The 9,166-nt window shown below is 40.0% G+C and overlaps 1 pseudogene; it reads right to left on the reverse strand.

The window, feature by feature from the left end:
* LOC149228440 (uncharacterized) overlaps positions 1-8,220 on the reverse strand; it is a 10,586-nt pseudogene extending 2,366 nt beyond the window's left edge.
* Positions 8,221-9,166: the final 946 nt, after the last annotated feature.

Below are 9,166 nucleotides of genomic sequence, written 5' to 3' on the forward strand. Positions count from 1 at the left end.
GAAGGTTCCTTGATCTCCTCGAGAATGCTAGAGATCAAAAGTTGAATGTGAAAATGAGCTCTAGAAGTGTCGATTAAATAGATTTGGACAAATTAGGGTTTATGACACGCATGCCTAAAATCAAGGAAAATGCGACACTTTGCGGAACTTTCTAAAAATAACGAAAGTGCCTCCTTTGAGATATTAAAAATAGATCCCTACCTTTTAGGGATGTGTTTTTTTTCTTTTTCTAGCGAAACATGCCGTGCACACTGCTAAGGAAAGATTGTGTAGTTCTAGGGAACAAAGCAACTTTTTGGTTCAATGCACTACATAGTTTATGAGCTTAGTGAGGGTTGCGCAGTTTTTGGGTTTAGTGTTGAGCTGCCTCCCATGACTACACAATCCCTGAGCATAAGGCTGACTGTCAGTCAGGACTGCACAATTCCTATCATCAAGGTTGCTTTCCTTCAAGGATTACGCATTTTCTGGAGGCAAGCCCAAAACTGTTGTGAGACCAAGTTGGGAGATCAACTTGTGACTTAGAAGAACCAGCTAAGTGAACAAACACAAGAAAAAACTAAAAGACACATCTCAGTCAAAGCATGAATACCTAGATCAATGTAAGATGAACTGCTGTGGATAGTAAGGAAGACTCCAAAATCAAATCCTAGGCAAAATTTTGGACGGTGTTTGTAGCCACTACAACATTACGACACACTGGTAAAACTCCAGCTCTCTGTATGGATATTGCCTCATGCAAAGCAAGTCTAACTCTTCCAAAAGTATTGCTTATTTAATTGATTATCACAACTTATTCACTTAGCTTGAGTTAAAGATATAGTCCCTACCATTCTCTTCATTAGCAACACACATACCAAACCAAGTCAGACTGAGTTGTTTTGATTGGGGATGGGTAGTATATAAATGCACAAGTAAAAGAGACTGTCAGAGTCTTACCTTTTATCTTTGGCGTTGCTTTGTTGCTCGCAGGCCTGGACAGTACCCCAGTGGAGTCACTTCAGGAACACAAGCATTGCTCTATTGCCAATGACCCTGGACAATACCCCAACGTAGTTACTTGCTTCACCTCTTTGTGCAAGAAGCCTTTCTCTTCTTTCACCCTTTATTTCATTTTATTTGTTCAAAGAACTGTGCATAGGAACTTATTTATTTCATGGGGCGGAAGAGGGATCCCGACTTATTGAGAGCAAAAGAGGTTGTCCCTTCAGAGAAGTATATTTATATATACCTCTGACATACTTGTTAAGGTTTTTCTCCCCTCCTTACTCTACTTAACTTAGTTGATAAGGGTTAAACGAAAATATAATACCAATTATAGTAGGTGGTACTAGTTAAAAATGCAAGCATCATGATTTCACCATGAGTCTCTCCGAAAGGGACATATTTTCCATCGGAGTATCATTGACTAAAAGAAAAGAAACAAACGAAAGGGAAGAAACGGGGTAAAAGCGAAACAACGTAAAGAAAATCAAGGAAACAACCAAGAAAAGTAAAATTATTCCTACTCCTAACCTAAACAGAGCATAGGCCAAACTTGTGTAAAGTGATACTTCCAATACAACCACCAGCGCATTGGCTGGCCTATGTAGGCAAAGGAACACATATCAGGAAAGATATACAAGCATACCAACAAACAAGAGAGATAAGCCAATACCAACCAAAACGTTCAAAGTTTGAATGAACCCATAGAAAAGTAAAAACGAAAAGTGCATGAAAGGCACTCTATGAATATACCATGGTGTTCAAACACATTGCGAGTTGAAGACATGCAGGCACAAACTTTGGAACTTGAAAATGAGCAAACATGAAGAAATAAGAAAAATTCTGTTTTGCAACAATGCTGCTACGTATGAATCCTCCAATGATCGAGCGATAGGATCGTGTGATACAAATGGAGATGCGAAAATTGTAAACTAGATTGATTTTCAACATGTACAACAGTGTGATGAGGAGCCTGGAAAGATTCAACATATTTGTGATTGGAAGTGGAAATGACCTCAAGACTATGAGAACATGACATAACCATCAGCTCAGGCTGAAGTGCCTTGACATCTTGGGGAGGTTCCAATTCATCAAAAGATGGATCATCGAAGATCGGTGGCTTAGAGAGATCAACCATGGAAAAATCAGAGTCGTGATCGAATCAATCAAATGAAAGATCATGACAACCATGATTAGAAAGTTCAAGATAAAAAATAGAGTCATCCTCATGATATGACAAATCATAAAGAGGGGATGATGGAGAACAAGAAATTACACCCTATATGTTCCCGGAAAGATAAGATGAGAGATTGGGCGGATCAAGCAGAAAATATTTGTCCTCTTCGCATTCAAATGAAAAACTGGCATTCCACGATTTCTGCAAATGATCAAAATTAGTAACATCAAAAACTGAATTTTCACAAGATTGAACAAGAATGATAGAATTACGGAAAATATCAGGATAATACGAAGAGGTGTGGACAGAAGGAGGTCATGCTTCACTGCAGATTCTTGTTCATACTCCCACACATACTCATAAAAAATGATATTGCAGGTTGGATGTTCAACACCAACTCTATCTAGAATTTGATCCTTGTGAACATCAAAAGAGAGATCCGAAATAGGTGAACACAACACATCTCAATCCAGATGATTAGAGGGACCAAAGGATGGAGGACGAGGAGATAACACTTCATCACAACTGTCAGAGTCATAGTCAAAACTCATGCTGAAATTTTGAGCAAGTGGGGTAGGAGAGGATGGTGGTAGATCAATAGATGTATTCTTAACTTTTCCCACCTCAACCTACGGAACTAGAGTTGTTTGAAGAGAAGGGGACGAAGGGTCACTTGTAACAGTAACCTTGTCCGTCGCAGAATTGGAATCTCTAACACTGAGGTATGTTGGGGGAGGTTCAAAAGATTCTAACTCATGTGTATTTTCTGACATGTGAACAAGCTATATGAATTTGTCTACCAAGAAAGACCAATCAACTTCGCCTTCAGGAAATTCAAAGAAATAATGGATGAAAAGATTGTGAAAATCCTGAATGGATTTGTTAGGTGTTTTTCACAATTTTAAAATTTTCTTATTAAGAGTTTTATGATCATAAAGATCAAAAGTGTGGCACGACTCTATGCAAAGTTGTTCGAAAGATTGAATGGAGCCATTAAGCAATGTGTTACACCATTCTCAAACACGCCCTTCGAACGTGAGAATGAACAACCTACAACCAACATCCTCACAGTGGATGTTTTGCTTTGTGCATAAATCAAGGAATTGTGCAGTGTGGTCAAATAAGGTTGTTTCAGCCTCGCCATTAAATTTCAGATTGGACAAGTCATCAATAATTTTCACCGACACTTTCAGATTTGCGTGTCTGGAAAAACATGTCAGGGTTATGATTTGGTGAGAAGTCATTAAATGTGTGCAAAAATTCATAACAGAATTCAAGGGCTCATATTGTCATGTGGCCCTCCTTCAAGCGCAAAAATTGTTGACAGTGCTAGACCCGTTAACATTTAGGGGATCTCCCCGATATGAAGTCCCAGCTATACCTCACACCATTTGGAGTAGGAGTCCCGATAGTGGGTTGTAATGTTAAGCATTGATCGAGGAAACACGCAAAGGGAAGTATGATAAATTTGGGTAAGAGAAAGCGTGTGACCCTGTGGAGAGTCAAGTGAGATGCATGAAGGTTCCAACATACGAAGGGAAAAGGAAGTGCGCCCCTTGGAAGCCTATAATAGTACACAATTTGAAAGGAACACATGAGAAAAATGACATCAAAAGCTAAGATATAGAATAGTCCACAAGTTAAAGTGATGAGTTAATACAACAACACACATTCAACAAGATTCATACAAATGAAAACAAAATAGTTCATAAGCATAAGCATAAGTTAAATAACATACATTACAAATACAACAAGAATAATCCTACTATATTCACAACATATGCATAAAAGTGTGTTGGCTCTGATTTTATTATTATAAGTGAAAGTTCCATTCATACATTCACCATTGACGACCATTAGCCCCAATAGTGGAACATTACAGTCGAAAACACTTGCTCCTTCAGAGAAGTATGCTCGCTCTACATCACGGAGAAGCCAAGGCTCTTAATAATACTCCCAAGCTATTTGTAAGCCTAAGCCTAGCCAAAATCTTGGCTCCCAAAAGCCTGTTACATGAGTTATGAGGTTCTATTTATAACAAGAGGGGGTGACTCTTCAACTCCCTTTTTTTACCTTTGGACTACCCTCATGACTCTTCAACTTCTTTACAAAATGGCACATTACATTACATGATGACTCTTCATATTCCAATATTGACACTTGGAATTTCACTTACAACATAATTGCAAATAATATTACATTTTACACTTGTACCCGCATAAGACAAAATAGGGTAGAGACCACTTGAAAACCTAATAAGGCACAACACTATGATTCTTAAGTTTGGGTGAAGTCTAGCTCAACGACCTTCACTTGCTACTTCTCGGTCACATATTGGTGCCAAGCTTGGTACTATGTGATGGTGTCCCGAAACTGCGTGATGGTGTCTTACTGGAAGTGAACTTTGGCCTCCATGGCATCCAAGTACACTATCTTGGAACCTATTTCCAACTTGTTCTAAAGCATGAGAAACATTGTTCTGACTTTGACAAGACCATCGATGAAATTTTGCATGTTCTATTTGTTTAGCTCCAAGTCTTTACTGGAAGCATTCTGTCTTAGCTGCTCTAAGTACTCTTCGACCTCCTACCAAACTTGGTTCTTGGGTTTAGGTTTGGTGAGTGAACCGACTGATGGGATATGGTGTGTTATCACTAAGACATCCAAACTACTGAATAACCATACATATGAGGCCTGAATGCTGCTAATGAATGAGGTGAGATGCTTATTGTTCTGAATCAACATTTGAACCTTTGTGCTCTCTAGCTGTGCCTGTGGCTTCATCTTCTTCACTAATTCATGTTGTGCCCCTTTGTATCGTGTTGTCCAATCTTGCACATAATTAACAGAAACTTGTATGTTCTTGAGAGTTTTAACAAACTCTTTGCTTCGTTGATGTAGGTCATCCAAATAGACAATTTCTTTATGTACGGTGACAAACCCCTCATAGATCTTCTGCATGGTTTCTCTAAGTGTTGATACTTCTCGAATACCCCTGCTCTCATCTCCTCCATGTAAACCTATGCTGAAACTGCATTCTGTGTTGTTGCGTAGAGTTATTCTAACTCTTTCCTGGCAGCCTGCAAGTTTTGTGCCAGTTGCTCATTCTTGCCCATCAAATAGTGAATGTTTGATCTTGTTGCTTCTGCATAGGCCAAGTTGTCATCGACAATGGAATTTGGATTGTTACTAATGTCACCCTTTCTTTAATGCATGCAGGTGATGCGTGATCATCTAGAAAGTTCTTTCTCCATGCTTGTACAATCCTTCTTTGAAACTCATCGAATGATAGATTGTACACATCCATTACCAGATCACTATGAAGGGGAACAACATCCCTTTGCTCGTTCGGGGTGGATCTGCTGCTGGAGGTGGTGGAAACTGAGGTGACCTATGGTGCTCCTGACATCAGATCAATATCTTCATTATGAGGCTCCTATTCCATCTCCATGTCTATCACTTCAATCAACTGCTCAATTTGCTAAGAAAGCTCCCGATCTTGCATCTGTTCACCTTCCTCTGCAGCTTCTAGTTGTTTTTGTTCATGTTCTTCAACCTATATCAATGTTGTTTCCTCTGTCATCACACCCTTCTTTTGTTCCTCTTCCTGCTTCCTGCATCTCTTCTCGCTCTCTCCTCTTCAACTCTTATTCTTCCTTCAGCTTATGCTCTGTCTCCTGTAACTTAAATTATGCTTCTTGCAATCTCTGCTTCTCTCTCTTCCTCCGCTCTGCTCTCTGTATGCTCTGCTTCCTCTTCACTTCCACTGCCAAAGCTTTTTTTGTGAAAATGGGATCTTCCTTCATCTCACAACTTTTCTCTCCGTCTGGACGGTCCTCTAAGTCTACATCAAAGTCCCTTGCAAAAGCACCTTTAATCTGATGCCATAGAAGTGATGATCCCTCCTCTATAAACAACTGAGTATCAAAATACACTGGCAAATCAATTGATGTTTTCTCAATTGCTTCCGTAGTACTACTCAGTGGTTTCCTTTGAATCAACTCCCTTCGGTGCCATGGTAACAGTGACTATTAGAGAGGTGCTCAATAACTATTATACCTGTGGGATAGAAAGGACACTCATGGAAAGCAAATGTCAGTATTAAGAAAATATAATTGCAAGGAAAGTTTAAGTAGCAAATCGGGCATCTGATGGGGAGGATTGTGCAGTTTCCTTTGGCAAGAGGGATTGGCTGCCTATGGGAACTTCACAATCCCAATAGCCAAGATGGATGTTTGATGGTTGAAATTGTGTAATGCGTAGTTCAACCTGGGTAGAGGTCTAGAAGATACTGCACATTACACAATCTCAGTCGCTAAGGATGATAGGTCGGGTCTCGGAACTGCGTAGTGCGAAGTTGGAGCTATCTTGGATAGCACACTGTTTAATTCCAAATGACAAGCTTGTGGCTTGAGCCTTAGGATTGCGCAGTGTTAATTGGGTAAAGTGAAAACCGACCAAGGGGAATGTAGATCTGCCCAAGGGAAGTGTGGAAAATTAATAGATCTGAGAGATAGTGTGAAGTTGAGTGCAACTTTAACTAAGTGTAAGTAAATGCATGTGAATGAAGTGTAACAATTAATCAAACAGAAGGCAAAGGAAGTATGTGAGTAGAGTCGCCGCAACAACGATCATTGGTGCAAAAACAATAAAACTAATGCGACACTTGAGAAAGGCAATCTATAACTTAAAATAACACTTCTACAAGTTAAAACGCCAACAACCATGAAGAGAAACAAGTGAAACAACGCTCACACAAGACAAACAACAAAAAGAAACAAAAAAAGCGGCAAAAGACAACAAAAGCAAAAATCTCCCGAAAAAGCGCTGCGATCGCACTGAAGGATCCTTGATCTCCTCGGGAATGACAGAGCTCCAATATCGAATGTGAAAATGAGCTCTAGAAGCATCGATTAAATAGATTTGGACAAATTAGGGTTTATGCCTAAAATCAAGGAAAAAGTGACACTTGGTGGAAGTTTACGAAAATAATGCAAGTGTCTCCTTCGAGATACTATAAATAGACCCATACCTTTTTTTTTTTTTCTTCGGGGAAACTTTCCATACGCACTGCCACGAAATATTGCGCGGTTTTGGGGATGTGGGCAACTTTTCGACTAAGTCCACTACGCAGTTTCTTAGCTTAGTTAGGGTTGCATAGTTTCTCAACTCAGTGTTGGGCTGCCTCCCATGACTGCGCAGTTCCTGAGAACAAGGTTGACCACTAGTCAGGACTGTGCAATTCCTATCATCAAGGCTACTTGCCCTCAAGGATTGCACAATTTATGGAGGCAAACCCAAAACTATTGTGAGACCAAGTTGGGAGATCAACTTGTGACTTCGAAGAATTAGGTAAGTGAACAAACACAAGGTAAAATGAAAAGATAAGTCTCAGTCAAAGCATGAACACCTGGATCAGTGCAAGATGAATTGTTGTGGATAGTAAGGAAGGCTCCAAAGTCAAAGCATAGGTAAAATTTTGGAGGTTGGTTGTAGTCGCTACAATACACTGACATGCATAACCAGAGCACAATCGACATATATTCGCAACAAATACAATCAATAATGACAACATCAACTTTCAGATGGCGACACAAATGCAACCATGGCCACCACCATGCATACAGAACAAGTACATAGACCACAAGCATAAGGAACACATATGCAACCAACTTGTATGCATGACCAACACACCACCCTTATAGTCCAAGGGTTGAACCATGTCCTGATACCTCTATGTAACACCCTCCTCCCACATTTACCCAAGTTAATTGGTCTGTTTGGGTAAACATGTGACGAGAGGCTACTATTATCTGATTCAACTCCCCATGTACAGTTAAGGAAGTGGAACCAACATAACACAACCAATTTGACCTTCCAGACATGCTAAAGAACCTTCAAAAGCTAACAAACCCTTCCAGGTTACCAACCCCTAAGGAAACTTAATTTTTTCTAGACTAGAGCCCTAGTCTCTCCCTTACCAAGCCCTCCAAGCAACTGAGAGCCTCCAGTTGCTCCCATGAGCCTGCCTGAGTGCGACTGTAGCCTTTTGCTGCCATTTCTATGCCAGCGACTACGAGATTTAAGGCTATTTTCCAGGGCTAGGACCCAACCATTGCCCAAAAATCCATGAAACTTCCAGAACTCATAAAAGACATGAAGACAATGCTTTTGATAATAAACTTGATCAAGGAATTGACTGGACCCCTACTAGCCATGACAGGAATTTTGTCAAACATGTCACAAATATGCAATCTATAGGTCATAACAACAGATCTGAGAATAAAACTCTCATACTTATAGTAGAATCGCTAAGAAGCATTGATGCCTTATCACAATAGCTGCATTATCATATATTAGGTCATAAATTCATTGTACATTCATTTATTAATCAAAACATGATGAGAGGCAAACATCATCACTACCATAAAACTTACTCATAACCATCATATAACCAACGAAAATAACAAGGATATGACAGCCATAAAAAGCACATATGAACCAATATGTTTACACATAAAATACTAAGGAGAAGGAGCTCTTATAAATGAATGCATAGGCCGACTAGGTATGGGACTTCCACGAACCACCTGACCATAGATTGGTTTGAACCAAATCTCTCTTGTAGCTAATTACCCCCATGCCATATTCCAAGCATGAATGTGGGATTTCATTGAACAAATCCAACAAAACCAAACGAGGGCTTCCAGAGGCCAAACCACCTCAACCCTCAACTAGTGATTCCACTTCACGACTGGACATCACTAACCATCACTAGATTGGTCTCCACCCAAGTTGTCAAGGGATCCAGAGCATTGGTTCCAACCAAGGCTTCGAGGACTAGTAACTCAACCCACAACTATTGCCAGGCTCCAGAGCATTTGTCCAACCAAGGCTCCAAGGCTAGTAACTCAACCCACCAAGGGCTCTAGAGCATTTGTCCAACCAAGGCTCCACGACTAGTAACTCAATCCAAGCTATTACAGGGCTTCCAGAGCATTTGTC

Source organism: Pinus tabuliformis, chromosome J (assembly GCF_031772625.1).
Source record: "Pinus tabuliformis cultivar Carrire ecotype Pingquan chromosome J, CPIR1, whole genome shotgun sequence".
NCBI lineage: Eukaryota > Viridiplantae > Streptophyta > Pinopsida > Pinales > Pinaceae > Pinus > Pinus tabuliformis.